The following is a 24,322-nucleotide window of genomic DNA, read 5'->3' on the forward strand; positions in this document are numbered from 1 at the left end:
AATACAACATAGCTGATTACCTGACCATGGTAAAGGATAACAAACTGAGAAGAACCTTGGCAAGGTACAGACTTAGCGAACATAGCCTAGCGATCGAAAAAGGCAGACACAGGCAGACCAGGCTGCCAAGAGAAGACAGGATATGCTCTCACTGCAGTCAGGGAGTAGTTGAGACAGAGATGCACTTCCTCACAGCCTGTGGAAAATATCAGGGCATCAGAGAGAATTTCTACCAAAAATTCTCACAAATATGCCCTGAATTCAGAAATCTGACTGACAACCAAAAACTCCCATTCCTACTGGGGGAGGAGAGAAGCTGTGTAACACTGGCGGCACACTATATTACAGCTTGCCATGAACAGAGGGACAACCAGTAAACTAAGACAAGAGTATATATAAACAAGGCGAATGTATATTTATAAACTCAGGGATATACCTGTTTATACACTGTATGAATGGAACCGCGTTTATGTGTTCAACCATGAATGTATTTTGATGCTTTGGCAACATAAGATGTACCTTATCATGCCAATAAAGCGATTTGTATTGTATTATTGTATTGAGAGACAGAGAGAGGGAGAGACAGAGAGGGGGGAGAGACAGAGAGGGGGAGGCAGAGAGGGGGAGAAACACAGGGGGAGAGACAGAAAGGGGGGAGACAGAGAGGGGGCGGGACAGAGAGGGAGATAGACAGAGAGGGGGAGAGACAGAGAGTGGGAGAGACAGAGAGCGGGGAGAGACAGAGAGGGGGAGAGACGGAGAGGGGGAGAGACAGAGAGGGGGAGAGAGAGAGAGAGGGGGAGAGACAGAGAGGGGGAGAGACAGAGAGGGGGAGAGGCAGAGAGGAGGGAGAGACAGAGAGGGGGAGAGACAGAGAGGGGGCAAGACAGAGAGTGGGCGAGACAGAGAGGGGCAGATACAGATCCTACATGCAGAATTCTGTAAAAGTATCCTCCGGACTCAGAGGAAAACTGCAAACAATGCATGCAGGGCAGAACTAGACCAATATCCACTACTAATTAATATCCAGAAAAGAGCCACCAAATTTTGGAAATATCTGAAAATGAGCAACCCCCACTGCTATTATTACGAAGCCCTGAAATGCCAAGAGAGGATCATAAAGAAGAGTCCCCTCAGTCAACTCGTCCTGGGACTCAGTGAAGAAACTACTAACACTACTAATAATAACCAGCTCCAGGACAGTGACATCGTAGCACAGAGAATTCGACCCAACACAATTGGCACTAAACAAAAGGAAAAATATCTGACCTATTGGACAGAAACAACAAATACCCAAAACAAACTTGATTGCTACTTGGCCCTAAAAAGACAATACACCATGGCTGAATACCTGACCACGGTAAAAGATAGCAAATTGAGAGAAACCTTGACTATGTACAGACTTAGTGAGCATAGCCTGGCCATCGAAAAAGGCAGACACAGGCAGACCTGGCTGCCAAGAGAGGACAGGATATGCTCTCACTGCAGTCAGGGGATGGTGGAGACAGAGATGCACTTCCTCACAGCTTGTGGAAACTATCAGGGCATAAGGGGGAATTTCTACCCAAAATTCATAAATTATGCCCCGAATTGAAAAATTTGAATGACGACCAAAAACTCCCATACCTATTAGGGGAACAGAGAAATTGCGTAACTTTAGCGGCAAACTATGTTACAGCTTGCCATAAGCAGAGGGACAACCATTAAACCTAAGAAAAGATTATATGCATATTATATGAGTGTATATTTATACACACAGGGATATAACTGTTTATACACTGTATGGATAGATCTGCGTTTATGTGTTCAACCATAAATGTTTTTTTCAGTGCTTTGGCAACATAAGATGTGCCTTGTCATGCCAATGAAGCCATTTGAATTGAATTGAATAGAGAGGGGAAAATACAGAGAGGGGGAAGAGACAGAGAGGGGCAGAGACAGAGAGGGGAGAGACAGAGAGAGGGAGAGACAGAGAGAGGGGAATGACAGAGAGGGGAGAGACAGAGAGGGGGAGAGACAGAGAGGTGGAGAGAGTCAGAGAGGGGGAGAGACAGAGAGAGGGAGAGATAGAGAGGGGGGAGAGATGGAGAGGGGGAGAGACGGAGAGGGGAGAGACAGAGAGGGGGAGAGGGGGAGAGGGAGAGAGACAGAGAGGGGGGAGAGACAGAGAGGGGGAGAGATAGAGAGGGGGCAGGCAGAGAGGGGGGAGAGACAGAGGGGGGAGAGGCAGAAAGGGGCAGAGACAGAGAGAGGGAGAGACAGAGAGGGGGAGAGAAAGAGAGGGGGAGACAGAGAGGAGGAGAGACAGAGAGAGGGAGAGACAGAGAGGGGGAGGGACAGAGAGGGGGAGAGAAAGAGAGGGCGTGAGACGGAGAGGGGGAGAGACAGAGAGAGGGAGAGACAGAGAGTGTGGAGAGACAGAGAGGGGGGAGAGACAGAGAGGCGAGAGCAAAGAGAGGGAAGAGACAGAGAGGTGTAGAGGCAGAGGGTGGGGAGAGGCAGAGAGGGAGAGACAGAGAGGGGGGAGAGAGACAGAGAGGGGGAGAGACAGAGAGGGGGAGAGACAGAGAGGGGGGAGAGACAGAGGGGGGAGAGACAGAGAGGGGGAGAGACAGGGAGGGGGAGAGAAAGAGGGGGAGAGAGAGAGTGGGGAGAGACAGAGAGGGGGAGAAAGAGAGGGGAAGAGCCAGAGCGGGGGAGAGAGAGAGAGGGGGAGAGAGACAGAGAGGGAGAGACAGAGAGAGGGAGAGCCAGAGAGGGGAGAGACAGAGAGTGGGGAGAGACAGAGAGGGGGAGAGAGAGAGAGTGGGAGGGACAGAGAGGGGAGAGAGACAGAGAGGGGGGAGACAGAGAGGAGGGGAGACAGAGAGTGGGGAGAGACAGAGAGGGGGGAGATACAGAGAGGGGGAGAGACAGGGAGGGGGAGAGAAAGAGGGGGAGAGACAGAGAGGGGAGAGACAGAGAGGGGGAGAGACAGAGAGGGGGAGAGACAGAGAGGGGAGAGACAGAGAGGGGGAGAAACAGAGAGGGGGAGAGCCAGAGCGGGGGAGAGAGAGAGAGGGGGAGAGAGACAGAGAGGGAGAGACAGAGAGAGGGAGAGCCAGAGAGGGGAGAGACAGAGAGTGGGGAGAGACAGAGAGGGGGGAGAGAGAGAGAGTGGGAGGGACAGAGAGGGGAGAGAGACAGAGAGGGGGGAGACAGAGAGGAGGGGAGACAGAGAGTGGGGAGAGACAGAGAGGGGGGAGAGACAGAGAAGGGGAGAGACAGAGAGGGGAGAGACAGATAGGGGCTGAGACAGAGAGGGGGGAAACAGAGAGGGGGAGAGCTAGAGAGGGGGGAGAGACAGTGTGGGGGGAGAAGCAGAGTGTGGAGAGACAGTGAGGGGGGAGAGACACAGAGGGGGAGAGTGATAATGAGGGGGGAGAGACAGAGAGGGGGAGAGACAGAGAGGGGGGAGAGACAGAGAGGGGGGAGAGACAGAGAGGGGGAGACAGAGAGGGGGAGAGAGACAGAGAGGGGGAGAGAGACAGAGAGGGGGAGAGATAAAGAGGGGGTAAAGACAGCGAGGGGGGAAAGACAGAGAGGGGGTGAGACAGAGAGAGGGAGAAACAGAGAGGGGAAGAGACAGAGAGGGGGAGAGGCAGAGAAGGGAAGGGACTGATAGGGGGAGAGACAGTGAGAGGGAGAGACACAGAGGGGAGAGACAGAGAGGGGGGCGAGAAAGAGAGAGGGAGAGGGAGAGAGGGGAGAGAGAAAGAGAGGGGGGAGAGACAGAGAGGGGGGAGATACAGACATGGGGAGAGACAGAGATGGGGGAGAGACAGAGAGGGGGGAGAGACAGAGAGGGGAAGAGACAGAGAGGGGGGAGAGACAGAGAGGGGGAGAGAAAGAGAGGGACAAAGAGGGGAGAGACAGAGAGGGGGGAGAGGGAGAGACAGAGAGGGGTGGGGAGACAGAGAGGGGAGAGACAGAGAGGGGGAGAGACAGAGAGGGGGTGAGACAGAGAGGGGGGAGACAGAGAGGGGGAGAGAAAGAGAGGGGGAGACAGACAGAGAGGGGGGAGACAGAGAGGGGGAGAGACAGAGAGGGGGAGGGACAGAGAGGGGGGAGAGACAGAGAGAGGGGAGAGACAGAGAGGGGGGAGAGACAGTGAGGGGGGAGAAACAGAGTGGGGGAGAGACAGTGAGGGGGGAGAGACAGAGAGGGGGAGAGAGATAATGAGGGGGGAGAGACAGAGAGGGGGAAGAGACAGAGAGGGGGGAGAGACAGAGAGGGGAGAGAGACAGAGAGTGGGAGAGCCAGAGAAGGGGGGGAGACAGAGGGGGGGAGAGACACAGAGATGGGGAGAGAGACAGAGAGGGGGAGAGATAGAGAGGGGGGAAAGAGAGAGAGGGGGGAAAGACAGAGAGGGGGAGGGACAGAGAGCGGGAGGGACAGAGAGGGGGGAGAGACAGAGAGAGGGGAGACACAGAGTGTGGAAGAGACAGAGAGGGGGAGAGGCACAGAAGGGGAGGGACTGCGTGGGGGAGAGACAGTGAGAGGGAGAGAGAGAGAGGGGAGAGAGTCAGAAAGGGGGGCAAGACAGAGAGAGGGAGTGACAGAGAGGGGAGAGAGACAGAGAGGGGGAGAGACAGAGAGGGGGAGAGACAGAGAGGGGGGAGAGACAGACAGGGGGAGAGACAGAGAGGGGGGAGAGACAGAGAGGGAGGAGAGACAGAGAGGGGGGAGAGACAGAGCGGGGGAGAGACAGAGAGGGGGAGTGACAGAGGGGAGAGAGACAGAGAGGGGTAGAGACAGAGAGGGGGAGAGACATAGGAACAGAGAGGTCAAAATTTTTAAATCAGTAAGTGAACCAATTGCACTCTATGGCAGTGAGGTGTGGAGTCCGCTAACCCATCAATAATTTGAAAATTGGGACAAACACCCAATTGAGATCCTACATGCAGAATTCTGTAACAGTCTCCTCCGGACTCAAAGGAAAACTACAAACAATGCATGCAGGGCAGAACTAGGCCAATATCCACCACTCATTAATATCCAAAAAAGAGCCACCAAATTTTGGAAACACCTAAATATGAGCAACCCCCACTGCTATCATTACGAAGCCCTGAAATGCCAAGAGAGGATCATAAAGAAGAGTCCCCTCAGTCAACTAGTCCTGGGACTCAGTGAAGAAACTACTAACACTACCAATAATAGCCAGCTCCAGGACAGTGACATCGTAGCACAGGGAATTCGACCCAACACAATTGGCACTAAACAAAAGGAAAAATATCTGACCTATTGGACAGAAACAACAAAAACCCAAAACAAACTCGATTGCTACTTGGCCCTAAACAGACAATACACCATGGCTGAATACCTGACCACGGTAAAAGATGGCAAATTGAGAAAAACCTTGACTATGTACAGACTTAGTGAGCATAGCCTGGCCATCGAAAAAGGCAGACACAGGCAGACCTGGCTGCCAAGAGAGGACAGGATATGCTCTCACTGCAGTCAGGGAGTGGTGGAGACAGAGGTGCACTTACTGACAGCTTGTGGAAACTATCAGGTCATAAGGGGGCATTTCTACCCAAAATTCATTAAAGTATGCCCTGAATTCAATAATTTGAATGACGACCAAAAACTCCCCTACCTATTAGGGGAACAGAGAAATTGCGTAACTTTAGCGGCAAACTATGTTACAGCTTGCCATAAGCAGAGGGACAACCATTAAACCTAAGAAAAGATTATATGCATATTATATGAGCGTATATTTATACACACAGGGATATATCTGTTTATACACTGTGTGGATATATCTGCATTTATGTGTTCAAACATAGATGTTTTTTCGGTGCTTTGGCAACATAAGATGTACCTTGTCATGCCAATAAAGCAATTTGAATTGAATTGAATTGAATTGACAGAGAGGGGGAGAGACAGAGAGGGGGAGAGACAGAGAGGGGGAGAGAGAGTGAGGCGGGAGAGACAGAGTGGGGGAGAGACAGAGAGGGGGGAGAGACAGAGAGGGGGAGAGAGACAGTGAGTGGGGAGAGACAGGGAGGGGGAGAGACAGAGGGGGGAGAGACAGAGAGGGGGAGAGACAGAGAGGGGGGAGAGACAGAGAGGGGGAGAGACAGACAGGGGAGAGAGACAGAGAGGGGGAGAGACAGAGAGGGAGAGACAGAGAGGGGGGAGAGACAGAGAGGGGGAGAGACAGAGAGGGGGAGAGACAGAGAGGGGGGAGAGAGAGAGGGAGAGAGACAGAGAGGGGGAGAGACAGAGAGGGTGATACAGAGAGGGGGAGAGACAGAGAGGGGGGAGAGACAGAGAGGGGAGAGAGACAGAGAGGGAGAGACAGAGAGGGGGGAGAGACAGAGAGGGGGAGAGACAGAGAGGGGGAGAGACAGAGAGGGGGGAGAGAGAGAGGGAGAGAGACAGAGAGGGGGAGAGACAGAGAGGGGGAGAGACAGAGAGGGGGGAGAGACAGAGAGGGGAGAGAGACAGAGAGGGGGGGAGATAGAGGGGGAGAGAGAGAGATGGGAGAGACAGAGAGGGGGAGAGACAGAGAGGGGGAAAGACAGAGAGGGGGGAGAGACAGAGCGGGGGAGAGTCAGAGAGGGGGAGAGACAAAGAGGGGGGTGTTGTGTATGTACCTTTAAGAGAAGAACTGATTTTATACTGCAGGAGCGGCAGTGACCACACCTGTATAAAAGGCCCTAGCAGGCTTCTGTACTTCAGTCTGACGTTACCCTCTGTGTGATGAAATATTCCTTTCATCACTGCCTGTGACTGTGGTCGGTTTCAGTGTCATTTCCCTTCCCCCAGTCCTCATTGTATTGTTTATTGGAATGTGCTGGAATGTGCTGTGTGTGTAGGGCTCCGCCCATACCTGGCTCCTTTTGTAAGCTAGCTCAATCTGGCCTCAGTCTCCAGAAGGAAGATACCTCTCTCTCTTACGTGTTACTTTCTAAGTTAATAAAAGCCTTGTTTTGTTTCGCTAACATCGAATCTCGGAATTATTGAGGCGCATCAATTTTATTAACTTATTTTTCAACACTATGGATCAACTCCTGAAACCCGAACGTTTGGATTTGGATCAACATGCTCCGGACGCATCAGCACGCTTCGGACACTGGTTTGAGTGTATGGAATTCTTCCTGGACAATTCCGCAGCCGTCAAAGACGCTACGGACGCTGCGCGGATGAGACTCGGAATTCTGCGGAATTGGGTAAGCCACCGGGTTTACCCCCTCATCCAAGACGCCGATATGTACCTGGCCGCCTGCGACATCTTAAAGGTGCATTACCAGCAGCCTACGAATGAGGTGTATGCTAGGCATCTGCTCGCTACTCGCGCACAGCGATCTGGGGAATCGGTGGAGGAGTTCCTAAGCACCCTGAAAATGCTTGGCAAAGACTGCAAGTGCCGAGATGTAAAAGCCGCAGTGTACACTGATGAGCTTGTTCGCGATGCCTTTATCACAGGCCTCAGCTCCACTTACATCCGGCAAAGACTGCTGGAAAAAACGGGATTGGACCTGAAACAGGCTGCGGACACCGCGCGATCCCTGGATGTGGCCCAGAGAAACTCGGATGCCTACTCTTCAGCCCGCGCCGTCCACGCCGCCACGTGTGCACCGAGGGCGCCGCCATCTTGGAAAGCATCTTCCCCGCCCGGCAGCCCGACACCGGCGGGGCCCCGCTCTCCCCCCAGAAGCCCTACGACAGCCGCGACGCATCAGGGACCCAACTGCTACTTCTGCGGGCAGCCAAAACACAAACCTGGTGCCCGCGAAGTAGCAGCTCGGGACCTGCTTGAAGTGCGGTAAGTAGGGCACTTCTGGAGGTGTGCAGAGGGGAACCCCGCCGGAAAACCAACCGCCGGAAAACCCGCCACCGCCGCGTGTGCGCCGTGGGAGCGGCCATCTTGGACGCCATCTTGCCCGACCTCGTGGGGTCCGCCATCTTATGAGCAGACAGCGTGGACGCCATCTTGTATCGATCAGGGCCCTACAGTGGCATCGGTCACAGTGGACCAGACCAGGCCACACCCGCTATCCAAATCAATGGTGGACATCGAGGTAAACGGGTGCCGGGTTAAATGTTTAATTGACAGTGGAAGCACGGAGAGTTTTATCCACCCTGAACTGGCACAGCAACTCTCCCTAAAGGTGGTCCCTGCTCAGGGTACCATCTCTATGGCTGATAAAACCCAGACATCGACCATTCTGGGTTACTGCACGGTACAATTGGGCATTAACGGAACTGTATACGATAATTTTAAAGTATTAATCATGAAGAACCTATGTGCGAGCGTGACCTTGGGCCTGGATTTCCAGTGCAACCACCAAAGCATCACACTCAAGTACGGTGGGTCCCAGCCACCCCTCACAGTGTGCGGTCTGGCTACCCTGAAGGTAAAGCCGCCTTCGCTATTCGCGAACCTTACCCCTAACTGCCGGCCAATAGCGACCAAAAGCAGGAGGTACAGCTGGGAGGACAGGCGGTTTATCGCGACTGAGGTAGACAGGCTCCTGAAAGAGCGCATTATTGAACGCAGCAACAGCCCGTGGCGCGCCCAAGTGGTAGTGGTAAGGGGTAGCGAGAAGAAACGGATGGTGATCGACTATAGTCAAACGATCAACAGGTACACCCAACTAGACGCCTACCTGCTACCCCGCATATCAGAAATGGTGAACCAAATCGCCCAATACCGGGTGTTCTCCACCATCGACCTCAAGTCAGCGTACCACCAGCTCCCTATCAGACCAGAGGACCGCCCGTACACCGCCTTTGAGGCGAACGGATGCCTCTACCAATTCCTCAGAGTCTCCTTTGGGGTGACGAATGGGGTCTCGGTTTTTCAGAGGGAGATGTACCGCATGGTCGATGACCACCACTTGCAGGCAACCTTCCCCTACCTCGACAACGTCACCATCTGCGGCCACAATCAGCAGGATCATGACTCGAACCTCGAGAGGTTCCGGGAAACCGCACAAAAACTCAACCTCACCTACAACGAGGACAAGTGCGTTTTCAACACCAAGCGCCTCTGCATACTAGGCAGCGTGGTGGAGAATGGGGAAATCAGACCAGACCCCGACCGATTGCGCCCCCTACGGGAGCTGTCCCTGCCCAACACTCCCAAAGCCCTGAAAAGGTGCCTGGGGTTATTTTCTTATTATTCCCAATGGGTCCCCAACTACTCCGACAAAGCCCGCCCCCTCTTGAAAGCATCCTCTTTTCCGCTCTCTGCTGAGGCCCACGCCGCCTTCAAAAGCATTAAGCAGGATATTGAGCGGGCCACGCGACAGGCAGTGGACGAGAACACTCCATTTCAAGTGGAAAGTGAAGCGTCTGACTTCGCCTTGGCGGCCACCCTCAACCAGGTGGGGCGGCCCATAGCTTTCTTCTCGAGGACACTCCAAGGGCCCGAGATCAGACACTCCTCCGTGGAAAAGGAGGCCCAAGCCATCGTGGAGGCAGTGCGCCACTGGCGCCACTACCTAGCCAGCAAACGCTTCACCCTACTTACCGACCAGCGGTCGGTAGCGTTTATGTTCAATAATAAACAGAGGGGGAAGATTAAAAATGATAAGATTCTTAGGTGGCGGATCGAGCTCTCCACCTTCGAGTACGACATCATTTACCGGCCAGGGGCCCTTAACGAATCCCCTGAAGCCCTCTCACGAGGGATGTGTGCCAGCGCCACCGGGGATCGGCTACAGACCCTCCACAATGACCTCTGCCACCCAGGGGTCACGCGGCTGTTCCACTTCATAAAGACACGTAAATTACCCTACTCGATTGAGGAAGTTCGGTCTCTGACCAGGAACTGCCGCACTTGCGCTGAGTGCAAGCCTCGGTTCTACCACCCAGATAGAGCCCACTTAATCAAAGCTACACGGCCCTTTGAGCGGCTCAGCTTAGATTTCAAGGGCCCCCTCCCGTCCGTCGACCGCAATGTTTACTTCCTGAACATTGTAGGACGAATACTCCCGGTTCCCATTCGCCTTCCCCTGCCCAGACATGACCAGCGCCACGGTCATTAAATGCCTCAACAGCCTGTTCTGCCTGTTCGGTATGCCGAGCTACATCCATACGGATAGGGGGGCGTCCTTCATGAGTGAAGAGCTACGCCAGTACATGCTGTCCAAGGGGATCGCCACGAGCCGTACCACCAGCTACAACCCCCGGGGTAACGGCCAAGTGGAGCGAGAGAACGGGACAGTATGGAAAGCAGTCACTCTAGCTCTAAGGACCAAGGGCCTCCCTATCTCCCGCTGGCAGGATGTCCTCTCGGATGTGCTCCATTCGATACGGTCGCTATTGTGTACGGCCACTAATGCCATGCCTCATGAACGAATGTTTGTCTTTCCCCGGAAATCCACCTCAGGCGTATCCATGCCGTCATGGCTCTCCACCCCAGGTCCGGTACTCGTGCAAAGGCATGTGAGGGGCCACAAGACGGACCCTCTCGTGGAGCCAGTACACCTACTCCACGCCAACCCCCAATACGCATATGTCCGGCACGCCGACGGAAGGGAGGACATAAAAGACGTCGCCCCAGCCAGCATCGACAACAACCACGGCAATAGCAGCAACAACAATCACAGCAACTCTTACCCACCCACTACTCTTTCATCACCCCCGGAAGAACATCGACCAACGGCACCCCCACCAACTACCCCTTCAACAACCCTGGCGGCACCCCCGGCAGAGACCCAGTAGACTACCGGGGACACCCAGCCGACCCCCGCGGCACCACAACAGCCACGTCGGTCGCAGAGGACTATCAAACCCCGAACAGACTAAATCTATAGAAGGGGTGAATGTGATGAAATATTCCATTCATCACTGCCTGTGACTGTGGTCGGTTTCAGTGTCATTTCCCTTCCCCCAGTCCTCATTGTATTGTTTATTGGAATGTGCTGGAATGTGCTGTGTGTGTAGGTCTCCGCCCATACCTGGCCCCTTTTGTAAGCTAGCTCAGTCTGGCCTCAGTCTCCAGAAGGAAGATACCTCTCTCTCTTACGTGTTACTTTCTAAGTCAATAAAAGCCTTGTTTTGTTTCGCTAACATCGAGTTTCGGAATTATTGAGGCACATCACTCTGTTCAATTAAATACTTGTTTAATTGTTCTCCCACAGTCCGTGTATTATTAAGGCACGGACTTTACAGGGGGAGAGACAGAGAGGGGGAGAGTCAGAGAGGGGGGAGAGACAGGGAGGGGGAGAGACAGAGAGGGGGAAGAGACAGAGGGGGGGAGACAGAGGGGAGGAGAGATAGACACCGGGAGAGATAGAGAGGGGGCGAGATAGAGAGGGGGAGAGACAGAGAGTGGGAGCGCGAGAGGGGGGAGAGATAGAGAGGGGGGAGAGACAGAGAGGGGGGAGAGAGACAGAGAGGCGGGAGAGAGAGAGGGGGAGAGACAGAGAGAGGGAGAGAAAGAGGGGGGAGAGAGAAGAGAGGGGAGAGAGACAGAGAGGGGGAGAGACAGAGGGGCAGACAGAGAGGGGGAGAGACAGAGAGGGGAGAGAGACAGAGAGGGGGAGAGATAGAGAGTGGGAGAGATAGAGAGGGAGAGAGATGGATGGGGGGAGAGACAGGGGGGGAGAGACAGAGAGGGGGAGAGATAGAGAGGGGGAGAGACAGAGGGGGGAGAGCTAGAGAGGGGGGAGAGACAGAGAGGGGGGAGAAAGACAGAGAGGCGGGAGAGACAGAGGGGGGAGAGACAGAGAGAGGGAGAGATATGTAATGATATCAGCAAATAGTGATGATATTTGTCTGTGTTTGATTACTTATGCCTTACAGCATATTTGTCTGTGTTTTTGATTACTTGTGCCTGACCAGCAGAGGTCATGTGAGAGACAAGCAGTCCAGAGGTGTTTTACTTTCAGTTTCATTCTAGATGCATCACAGCATAGTGTGTTCTGTAAAAAGCTGTAGAAAGTCTTGAACAAGACTTTAGGTTAAACAACATTCTCTTTCAGAAATGAGTCTTTATTGAACCCAAAAACAAAACAAAACATGATGTCAGAAGTGGCTGAAAGAGAAAAAATCTGAAGTTAGCAACTTGATGGGACAGTGAAAGCAGTTGTGGCAAGTAAGCGAAATCAGCTCTCCACATATTGGCAAGCCAGAAGAGAACATCGTTGCTTACCATTAGAGAATAGCTAACGAAGTGAAAAAATGGAAGGTTTACACCCACCGGCGACGCTTCAATTGACCGGTAATGTGGCTGAAAATTGGAGGAGATTCAAACAACATGTAGGGTTGTATTTATCAGCAATCGGAGCTGACGATAAAAGTAATAAACAGAAATCGTCCGTGTTTTTACATGTAGTGGGTGATGCAGCGCTGGAGGTATATAATAATTTCATATTTGCCGTTGATGGAGACAAAATAAAGCTAGATAAAATAATGGAACAGTTTGAGGCCTACTGCATACCTAAACGCAACATGACCTTTGAGAGGCACAAATTTTTCACATGTGCACAGAAAATCGGCGAGACTATTGATCAGTATGTGACTGAACTGAGAAACCGGAGCAAATCGTGTGAATTTGGGGGACTCAGAGACTCACTGATAAAAGACAGACTGGTGTGTGGTATTCCAGATAATGATTTAAGGGAAAGGCTGCTAAGAGAGCAAGATCTAGACCTGGGAAAAGCCATAGCACTGTGTAGGGTTACAGAGACTGTGAAGTTGCAGGCAAAGGAGCTGTTCAGTGACAGTAGCTGCAACGTGGATGCAGTGAGAAAGCACGGATACAAACCGTTTAACAAAGAGAGCGTCAATGGGAAAAAAGAGACGTGGCCAGCAAACGAAAATGAAAGGGACAATCGGAAGTCATGTAGTCGATGCGGTACACAGCATCCACCAAGAAAGTGTCCAGCATATGGTAAAACTTGCTATAGTTGCAACAAGAACAACCATTATGCCCGTTGCTGCAAGAACCAAGTGCAACAAAGCAAGGTCCATGCAGTAGATGCAAGCGACATAGAGGAATTCTATGTATATGTTGTGTCTGAAAACAAAAGAGAAGAAAGTGACTGGATGTTGACACTAAAAGTGAACGACATACACATTCCATTTAAATTGGATACTGGAGCACAAGTTAATGTGATATCAGAGACCGATTTTAAGAGAATTAGACCCAGACCAAAGTTACATGGAATACAAGTGAAAGTGACCGGATACTCAGGTACTGATATACCAGTGAAAGGAAAATGCATTGTTAAAGTAACACACAAGGACAGAGAGCACACGCTCGCATTAATCGTGGTGCCAAAGGATGTGCAAGCCATACTAGGTTTAACAGCCTGTGAGAGACTGAACCTGGTAAAGAGTCCTCGTTGTGGAAAGAGAAAGAGAGACAGTCTATGATGAACTGAATGTTGCGTACACACCGGGTAAGCTGATGTATAAAGCAGACACGTTGTCCAGAGCTGTTGACCCAAGTGAGCCCGCAAACACCACAATGGATGAAAAAGTGAACGCCTATGTGGACATGATCACAAGTGCACTGCCCATAGCAGATGCAAAAATGGAGCTCATAAAGACTGAGACAAACAAAGATGAAACAATGAGACGACTGAGAAAAAGCATCTTGGATGGATGGCCCAACATGAAGCAAGACTGCTCACCTGATATAGCAGAGTACTGGAACTGCAGGGCGGAACTATCAGTGGTCGAAGACATCATCTACAAAGGAAGTAAAATAGTTATCCCAAAGAGTCTGAGAAGAGAGATGCTAACAAAAATCCATGGAGGACATCTGGGAATCGAAAAGTGTAAGAAAAGAGCACGAGAGGTGATATACTGGCCACGAATCAACCAAGATGTGACAAATGAGGTGTCAAACTGCACAATATGCCTGAAATATCGAGCAAGCAATCCGGTAGAACCACTAAAGCCACACCCAGCACCAGACAGACCTTACCAGAAGGTAGGCGCTGACCTATTCGTATGTCAAGGGAAGGACTATCTTGTCATCACAGACTATTACTCCCTGTATCCAGAGGTTTGTAGACTGTACACCACCACTGCAGAAGCTGTGATAAGAAGTATGAAAGCCATATTCTCCAGACATGGTGTGGCAAGCGAGGTCTTCACAGACAACGGACCCCAGTTTAACAATGCAAATTTCCGACACTTTGCCAAAGAGTGGGACTTTGTCCACACAATGTCAAGTCCTCACTATCCACAGTCCAATGTACTAGTGGAAAAATCGGTCCAGACAGTGAAAAGACTGATGTACAAGGCAAAAGACAGTGGAACTGACTTCTACCAAAGCATGCTTGTATACCGCACAACGCCGCTCGAGTGTGGTATGTTACCAGCCCAACTCCTGATGGGACGTCGGCTAAGGTCAAACCTACCCATCCCGGAGAACCTCCTGAAAACAAAAGAGGGGGAGAAAGTGAGGAAGTTCAAAGAGCAACAGAAAGAAAAGCAAAAGTACTACTATGACAGAGGAACACAAAACCTACCTGAACTCCACACTGGTGACCAAGTAAGGTTGAAAGACAAAACAAGCACATGGACTCAGAAGGGAACTGTCCTGAGTGAAGTTCAACCAAGATCATACACCATTCAGACAGATGAGGGTGCTGTTCTGAGAAGAAATCGTCGAGATCTTCTCATGGGACCAGCCACAGCAGGTCAAGAGACTGATACTGGTGAACAACCTGATCACACAGCTGAGAACCAATCATCTGAGGCAACAACTCCGATTCAAGGACAATCAATCAGAAAATCCTCAAGACACGTGAAGCCTCCTGAGAGACTCATTGAGCAAGTTTAAGGACTATTGTTAAAGAAGGAAGTAATGTTATCTTATTCTTTCTTCAAGTTCTAGTGTATTGACATATTTCATGTGAACACACAAAGCAAGGGTAAAAAACCTTGATCATGATAATGATAATGTAAGTTCATTAAATGTTGTTAGTTATAAGTAAAATACTTTTGTTTTAAGAAAGGGAGATGTAATGATATCAGCAAATAGTGATGATATTTGTCTGTGTTTGATTACTTATGCCTTACAGCATATTTGTCTGTGTTTTTGATTACTTGTGCCTGACCAGCAGAGGTCATGTGAGAGACAAGCAGTCCAGAGGAGTTTTACTTTCAGTTTCATTCTAGATGCATCACAGCATAGTGTGTTCTGTAAAAAGCTGTAGAAAGTCTTGAACAAGACTTTAGATTAAACAACATTCTCTTTCAGAAATGAGTCTTTATTGAACCCAAAAAGGAAACAAAACAAGATAGAGAGGGGGAGACAGAGAGGGGAGAGAGACAGAGAGGGGTAGAGACAGAGAGGGGGAGAGACAGAGAGGGGGGAGACCGAGAGAGGGAGAGAGAAAGAGAGGGGGAGAGACAGAGAGGGGAGAGAGGCAGAGAGGGGGAGAGACAGAGGGGCTGAGACAGAGAGAGGGAGAGACAGAGAGGGAGAGAGACATGGAGGGGGAGAGACATAGAGAGGGAGAGACAGAGAGAGGGAGAGAGACAGAGAGGGGGAGAGACAGAGAGGGGAGAGAGACAGAGAGGGTGTAGAGACAGAGGGGCAGAGACAGAGAGAGGGAGAGACAGAGAGGGGCAGAGACAGAGAGGGGGAGAGTTACAGAGGCGGGAGAGACAGAGAGGGGAGAGACAGAGAAGGGGAGAGACAGAGAGGGGGGAGAGAGAGGGAGAAACAGAGAGGGGGGGTGACAGAGAGGGGGAAAGACAGAGAGGGGTAGAGACAGTGAGGGGTAGTGAAAGAGAGGGTGGAGAGACAGAGCGGGGGAGAGACAGAGAGGAGGACAGACAGAACAGTGGAGAGACAGAGAGGTGGGAGAGGCAGAGAGCGGGAGAGACAGAGAGGGGGAGAGGCAGAGAGGGGGGAGAGAGAGGGAGAGACAGAGAGGGGCAGAGACAGAGAGGGGGAGTGACAGAGAGGGGGAGCGACAGAGAGGTGACAGAGACAGAGAGGGGGAGAGAGAGAGAGGGGGTGAGATAGAGAGGGGGAGAGACAGAGAGAGGGAGACAGAGAGAGGGGAGAGACAGAGAGGGGCAGAGACAGAGAGGGGCAGATACAGAGAGACAGAGACAGAGAGAGGGAGAGACAGAGAGGGGGAGAGACAGAGAGGGGGGAGATAAAGAGGGGGGAGATAAAGAGGGGGGAGAGACAGCGAGAGGGAGAGAGAGAGTGGGAGAGAGAGAGGGGGAGCGACAGAGAGGGGGAGAGCCAGAGAGGGGGAGAGACAGAGGGGGGGAGAGACAGAGAGGGGGAGAGATAGAGAGGGGGAGAGACAGAGAGGGGGAGAGACAGAGAGGGGGAGAGAGTTAGAGGGGGTGAGACGGAGAGGGGGGAGAGACAGAGAGGGGGAGAGAGAGAGAGGGGGGAGAGACAGAGAGGGGGAGAGACAGAGAGGGGGGAGAGACACAGAGGGGGTGAGACAGAGAGAGAGAAAGACAGAGAGGGGGAGAGAGAGAGAGGGGGAGAGAGAGAGGGGGAGAGAGAGAGAGGGGGAGAGAGAGAGAGGGAGAGAGAGAGAGGGGAGAGACAGAGAGGTATAACTGCGACAAACAGGCAAATGCTAACGGAAAACAGCTCCTGCAGCTCTGTCGAAGCCTGGGTCTGTACATTGTCAATGGTAGGTTATTGGGAGACTTCCTAGGAAGATCCACCTATTGCTCACCTCTTGGCTTCAGCACCGTAGACTATATGATTACGGATCTGGACCCATCCTCTTTCAGAGCATTCACAGTCAATCCACAAACAACACTGTCAGATCACAGTCAAATTACTGCATATCTTAAAAGGACAGAAACAACCAACAGAGAAACACAACCTAGTAAGCTGCAGAACATTAAAAAATCTTACAGATGGGCCAAAAACAGCATGGCAAAATACCAGAAAGCAATTAGCAATCAATCAACTCAAGCTCTCTTTGACACCTTTCTGGAAAATACATACACACACAATAAAGATGGCGTAAACTGGGCAGTGAATAACCTAAATAATATTTTTGATAATTTGGCATCAATGTCAAACTTGAAAGTTGTCAAGAAGAAACCCAAAACAAAAAACTACGAAAAATGGTTTGACTCCGATTGCCAGAACATGAGAAAAAAACTCAGAAAAATATCAAACCAAAAACACAGACAACCAGAAAACAAGGAATTATGCCTTACTTATTGTCAGGCACTAACACAATACAAAAACACACTCAGAACCAAGAAAGAGCAGTATACTAAGAATACACTCATCTCCATTGAGGAATCCATTGATTCCAATTGTTTCTGGGACAACTGGAATACATTACACAAAAAAAAACACGACGAATTGGCCATTCGAAACGGAGACACATGGGAAAACCATTTTGAAAAATTATACCAGAAAAACACACTAAGCCCAGAGCAATACCAAATATGCGAAAAACTGGAAAAGCTCGAATTTGCCATAAAAGATAAGCAAAACCCGATAGACCCCATAATATCTGAAAAAGAGCTATTTGAAAAACTCAAGGACCTGCGACCAGGAAAAGCTTGTGGTGCAGACGGCATCCTAAGCGAGATGGTTAAACACACGGACGATAAAATGAAATTGACTATACTGAAACTCTTCAACTTGGTTCTGAGTGTCGGTTACTTCCCTGATATCTGGAACAAGGACTCATAACGCCCATATACAAAAGTGGAGACAATGTTGACCCAAATAACTATCGAGGCATCTGTGTAAACAGTAACCTGGGGAAGGTTTTCTGTACTATCATAAACAAAAGACTTATAAACTTCCTTGAGGAGCACAATGTCTTGAGTAAAAGCCAAATTGGATTCCTACCAAACTATAGAACATCAGATCATATCTTCACCATACAGACCCTAATTGACAAACATGTTCATCAAAACAAAAGCAACATTTTTGCCTGCTTTATAGATTTCCAGAAGGCTTTCGATTCCATCTGGCATGACGGTCTATTCTTGAAACTTATTGAAAGTGGTGTAGGGGGAAAAACATATGATGTAATTAAATCAATGTATAAAAACAATAAATGTGCAATTAAAATCGGAGACAAACAAACAGAATACTCCCCACAGGGGCATGGTGTGACGCAGGGCTCACCCACCTCACTGACACTCTTTAATATTTACATAAATGAATTGGCAAAAGTAATTGAACAATCTACAGCACCCGGCCTCACCCTTATATGAATCCAAGGTTAAATTCTTCCTCTATGCAGATGACCTGGTTCTGCTGTCACCAACTAAGGAGGGTCCTACAGCAGAACCTGGATCTGCTAAAGTCATTTGTCAGACCTGGGCCCTGACAATAAACCCCCAAAAAACCAAAGTCCTTGTGTTCCAGCAAAGATTCAAACATCAGGGACCCAGAATAAATTTCACACTAGGAACAACTAAAATTGAACAAACCACTAACTACACATACTTGGGCTTAAAAATCAGCTCTACGGGAAATTTTCATCTGGCTGTGAATGAACTGAAAGAGAAATCTAGAAGGGCTTTCTATGCCATTAAAAAATCAATCCAAATAGAAATCCCAATTAGCATTTGGCTCAAAATGTTTTAATCAGTAATTGAACCAATTGCACTCTATGGCAGTGAGGTGTGGGGACCGCTAACACAACAAGAATTTGCAAAATGGGACAAACACCCAATTGAGATCCTACATGCAGAATTCTGTAAAAGTATCCTCTGGACTCAAAGGAAAACCGTAAACAATGCATGCAGGGCAGAACTAGGCCAATATCCATTAATAATTACTATCCAAAAAAGAGCCACCAAATATTGGAAACACCTAAAAATGAGCAACCCTCACTGCTATCATTATGAAGCCCTGAAATGCCAAGAGAGGACCATAAAGAAGAATACTCTCAGTCAACTAGTCCTGGGACTCAGTGACATAACTACTAACACTATTAAGAATAACCAGCCCCAGGACAGTGACATCGTAGCACAGAGAATTCGACCCAACACAATTGTCACTAAGCAAAAGGAAAAATACCTGACATATTGGGCAAAAACAACAAAAACCCAAAACAAACTCAATTGCTACTTGGCCCTAAACAGACAATACAACATGGCTGAATAGCTGACCATGGTAAAGGATAGCAAACTGAGAAAAACCTTGACAAGGTACAGACTTAGTGAATATAGCCTGGCCATCAAAAAAGGCAGAAACAGAAAGACCCGGCTGCCAAGAGAGGACAGGATATGCTCTCACTGCAGTCAGGGAGTGGTGGAAACAGAGAGGCACTTCCTCACAGCTTGTGGAAAATATCAGGGCATCAGGGAGAATTTCTACCAAAAATTCACAAAAATATGCCCTGAATTCAGAAATTTGAATGACGACCAAAAACTCCCATACCTACTAGGGGAACAGAGAAATTGTGTAACCTTAGCGGCACACAATGTTACAGCTTGCCATAAACAGCGGGACAACCAGTAAACCTAAGAAAAGAGTATATACAAATTATACGAATGTATATTTATACACTCAGGGATATATCTGTTTATACACTGTATGAATAGATCTGCATTTATGTGTTCAACCATAAATGTTTTTCGATGCTTTGCCAACATAAGATGTACCTTATCATGCCAATAAAGCGATTTGAATTGAATTGAATTGAATTGAGACAGAGAGGGGCAAGAGACAGAGAGGGGGGAGAGACAGAGAGGGGGGAGAGACAGTGAGGGGGGAGAGACAGAGAGGGGAGAGAGGCAGAAAGGGGGGGAGACAACGAGGGGGAGAGACAGGTAGGAAAAAGAGAGAGAGGGGGAGAGACAGTGAGGGGAGAGAGACAGAAAGGGGGAGAGACAGAGAGGGGAGAGAGACAGAAAGGGGGAGAGACAGAGAGCGGGAGAGACAGTAAGGGGGGAGAGACAGATAGGGGAGAGACAGAGAGGGGGGAGAGACAGTGAGGGGGTAGAGACAGAGAGCAGGAGAGAGAGAGGGGGGAGACAGAGAGAGGGGGAGACAGAGAGCGGGAGAGACAGAGAGGGAGAGACAGACAGGGGAGAGACAGAGAGAGGGGAGAGACAGAAAGTGGGAGAGACAGAGAGGGGGGAGAGACCGAGAGAGGGGAGAGACAGAGAGGGGGAGTGCCAGCGAGAGGGAGAGAGACAGAGAGGGGGGAGAGACAGAGAGAGGGAGAGACAGAGAGGGGGAGAGACAGAGAGAGGGAGAGAGACAGAGAGGGGGAGAGACAGAGAGGGGAGAGAGACAGAGAGGGGGGAGAGACAGAGGGGGAGAGATAGAGAGAGACAGAGAGGGGGGAGACAGAGAGGGGGAGAGACAGAGAGGGGGAGAGACAGAGAGGGGAGAGAGACAGGGAGGGGGGAGACAGAGAGGGGGAGGCAGAGAGGGGGAGAGACAGTGAAGGGGAGAGACAGAGAGGGGAGAGAGACAGTGAGGGGGAGAGACAGAGAGGGGGAGAGACAGAGTGTGGGGAGAGACAGAGAGGGGGCAGACAGAGAGGGGGGAGAGACAGAGAGGGGGAGAGACAGAGGGGGGGACAGAGAGGGGGGAGAGACAGAGAGGGGGGAGAGACAGAGAGGGGGCAGACAGAGAGGGGGGAGAGACAGAGAGGGGGAGCGACAGAGAGAGGGAGAGACAGAGAGGGGGGAGGAACAGAGAGGGGGAGAGACAGAGACGGGGAGAGACAGAGAGGGTGGGGAGACAGAGAGGGGGAGAGACAGAGAGGGGGAGAGAGACAGAGAGGCGGGAGACAGAGAGGGGGATAGAAAGAGAGGGGGAGAGACAGAGAGGGGGGAGAGACAGAGAGGGGAGAGAGACAGTGAGGGGGTAGAGGCAGTGAGGGGGGAGAGACAGGGTGGGGGAGAGACAGTGAGTGGGGAGAGACAGACAGGGTGAGAGAGATAATGGGGGGGAAAGATAGAGAGGGGGAGAGACAGAGAGGGGGAGAGTCAGAGAGGGGAGAGAGACAGAGAGGGGGAGAGACAGAGAGGGGGGAGAGACAGAGACGGGGAGTGAGACAGAGAGGGGGAGAGAGACAGAGAGGGGCGGAGATAGAGGGGGGGAAAGACAGAGAGGGGGAAAGACAGAGAGGGGGGAGAGACAGAGAGAGGGAGAGACTGAGAGGGGGAGAGACAGAGAGGGGGAGAGGCAGAGAGGGGGAGAGACAGAGAGGGGAAGAGACAGAGAGGTGGAGAGACAGAGAGTTCAAAATTATTAAATCAGTAATTGAACCAATTGCACTCTATGGCAGTGAGGTGTGGGGTCCGCTAACACAAAAAGATTTTGCAAAATGGGACAAACACCCAATTGAGATCCTACATGCAGAATTCTGTAAAAGTATCCTTCGGACTCAGAGGAAAACCGCACACAATGCATGCAGGGCAGAACTAGGCCAATATCCACTACTAATTAATATCCAAAAAAGAGCCACCAAATTTTGGAAACACCTAAAAATGAGCAACCCCCACTTCTATCATTATGAAGCCCTGAAATGCCAAGAGAGGATCATAAAGAAGAGTCCCCTCAGTCAACTAGTCCTGGGACTCAGTGAAGAAACTACGAACACCACTAATAATAACCAGCTCCAGGACAGTGACATCGTAGCACAGGGAATTCGACCCAACACAATTGCCACTAAACAACAGGAAAAATAGCTGACCTATTGGACAGAAGCAACAAAAACCCCAAACAAACTCAATTGCTACTTGGCCCTAAACAGAAAATACACCATGGCTGAATACCTGACCACAGTAAAAGATAGCAAATTGAGAGAAGCCTTGACTAGGTACAGACTTAGTGAGCATAGCCTGGCCGTCGAAAAAGGCAGACACAGGCAGACCTGGCTGCCAAGAGAGGACAGGATATGCTCTCACTGCAGTCAGCGAGTGGTAGAGACAGAGATGCACTTCCTCACAGCTTGTGGAAACTATCAGGGCATAAGGGGGAATTTCTACCCAAAATTCATAAATTATGCCCTGAATTCAAAAATTTGAATGACGACCAAAAACACCCATACCTATTAGGGGAACAGAGAAATTGCGTAACTTTAGCAGCAAACTATGTTACAGCTTGCCATAAGCAGAGGGACAACCATTAAACCTAAGAAAAGATTATATGCATATTATATGAGTGTATATTTATACACACAAGGATATATCTGTTTAGACACTGTATGGATAGATGTGCGTTTATGTGTTCAACCATAAATGTTTTTTTGGTGCTTTGGCAACATAAGATGTAACTTGTCATGCCAATAAAGCAATTTGAATTGAATTGAACTGAATTGAATTGACAGAGAGAGGGGGAGACAGAGAGGGGGAGAGACATAGAGGGGGAGAGACAGAGAGGGGGTTGAGACAGAGAGGGGAGAGACAGAGAGGGGGGAGAGACAGAGAGGGAGAGACAGAGAGGGGGGAGAGACAGAGAGGGGGAGAGACAGAAAGGGGGAGACACAGAGGGGTGTAGTGTATGTAACCGTTCCAACTTTAAGAGAACCGTTCCACCTTTAAGAGAACTATTTTAAGAGTTGCACTACTTTATCTTGGCTGCTGTATACTGTAATACCGGTGGTGACCACACCGGTATATAAGTGCTGTGTAATGATTTATTGGGCAGTTCCGCCCTGACCTTTGACTAGTAAAGACCTGTTAAATTTTACTCTTGTGGTCTGTGTATTAATTCTCAATATAACACACAGACTTAACAGTGGCGACGAGTACGATCTTACCCTGCGGCAGAGATACATCCAAGGCAGTTTAACGGGCGTTGAGAAGAGGCATCCGCCCTCATCATCCTGCTGAGAAAAGACTCGGGTCTGCAGAGCAAAGGAAGAATTCTGACACGAAGCCTTCCATCAGCAACAGGCAGTAATCATCCCTTCTATCACGGTGGTGGGTAAGCCGATCAGCGACGAGCAGCCAGTCGGCCACGTTGGCTGTGAAGTAGGGGAGGGAAAAATGGAGGATATAAGGGCGGAGAACTCGACCACGGCTGGGGAAAAGAGCCGGACAGAAGTCGGGGCCAGAGGCGCTGAGACTGGGGCAGCGTAAGGCGCGGGAGAAAATAGTGGGCTGGGAGACGCAACAGCGTCGAGAGAGAGCTCGACCGCGACCGGTGAAAAAGGCCGGGCAGCTACCGAGGCTGCGAGGCGCAGCGACCGGGACAGCGTAAGAGCGGGAGAAAATAAAAAAATTTAAAAAAAAAAAACGTGGCGAACTCAGCCGCAGCCGGGCTGGGAGAGGACCGGACTCCAAGAAGGGCTGGGAGGCATGATTTGAAAACCGCTGGGGAGGGCGAACGCAGCAATATGGCAATCGCCATTACAGACAGCGGGGGAGAAAGGCAAACGCGGGAAGCCGCCATTTTCGTAGGCGGGGGAAGAAGACGAGCACGGGAAACCGCCTTTTTGGAAAAAAAAAGTAAAAGAAAAATTTCCTTTTGTTTCGCAAGAAGATTGCGAGGATGCCTAAGCGTGGTAACATCAACGATTTTGATCCCGATGTTGAAGATTGGGCCACGTATGTTGAACGCATAGAGATATATTGCAAGGCAAATAAAATATCAAATGAAGATAAAGCACTAACCTTACTATACTCAATGGGTGCAAAGACATATGGGCTATTGAAGCATCTTCTATCACCAGCTAAATCGGTGGATCAGACCTTCGCTAATATTGTTGCTGTCCTGAAGAATCATTTGAACCCCACACCGCTGATGTTAGCGGAACGATTTAAATTTTATGCGAGAACGCAACTGAAAGAGGAAAGCAACGCGGAGTATTTAATTGAACTGCGTAAGCTAGCGAAATACTGCCAGTTTGGGGAAAGCCTGACAGAGGCACTGAGAGACAAATTCGTGTGTGGATTGTCGAAAGAAGGAACACAAAAGCGGCTGCTTGAAAAGAATGATCTTACACTTGATAAGGCTGTCTCTATTGCAGCATCGCACGAAGCCGCAGCAAGAGGCACTGCGGAAATGCAGCTGAAGGCAGCGGTACTCAGCATAGTTCAAATGGCTTCGGGTACAACGAAATGTTATCGTTGTGGGAAGACAACACATGATCAGAACCAATGCTGGTTTAAAGACCAGGACTGTAGAAAATGTGGCAAGCTTGGTCACATAGCTAAAGTGTGCCGGTCAGGAAAGAAGACCAGCAACAAAAAGTCACCGCAGGAAAAGTGCAGAAAGGTACACAAGGTGACTGAGAAGAGTTCGGATGAACAGAATTCGGATTCAGACTCCAACAGCAAGGAACTGGGTAGTCTGAGAATTCACAAAGTGAGTAAGGAAGCTGACCGACAAACTATCTGGGTCACACTGCAGATAGCAGGAGTCCAAATGAAGATG

This window comes from Somniosus microcephalus, unplaced genomic scaffold, assembly GCF_052327205.1.
Source record: "Somniosus microcephalus isolate GS21.2 unplaced genomic scaffold, FLI_Smic_1.0 unresolved_chr1, whole genome shotgun sequence".
Classification (NCBI taxonomy): Eukaryota; Metazoa; Chordata; class Chondrichthyes; order Squaliformes; family Somniosidae; genus Somniosus; species Somniosus microcephalus.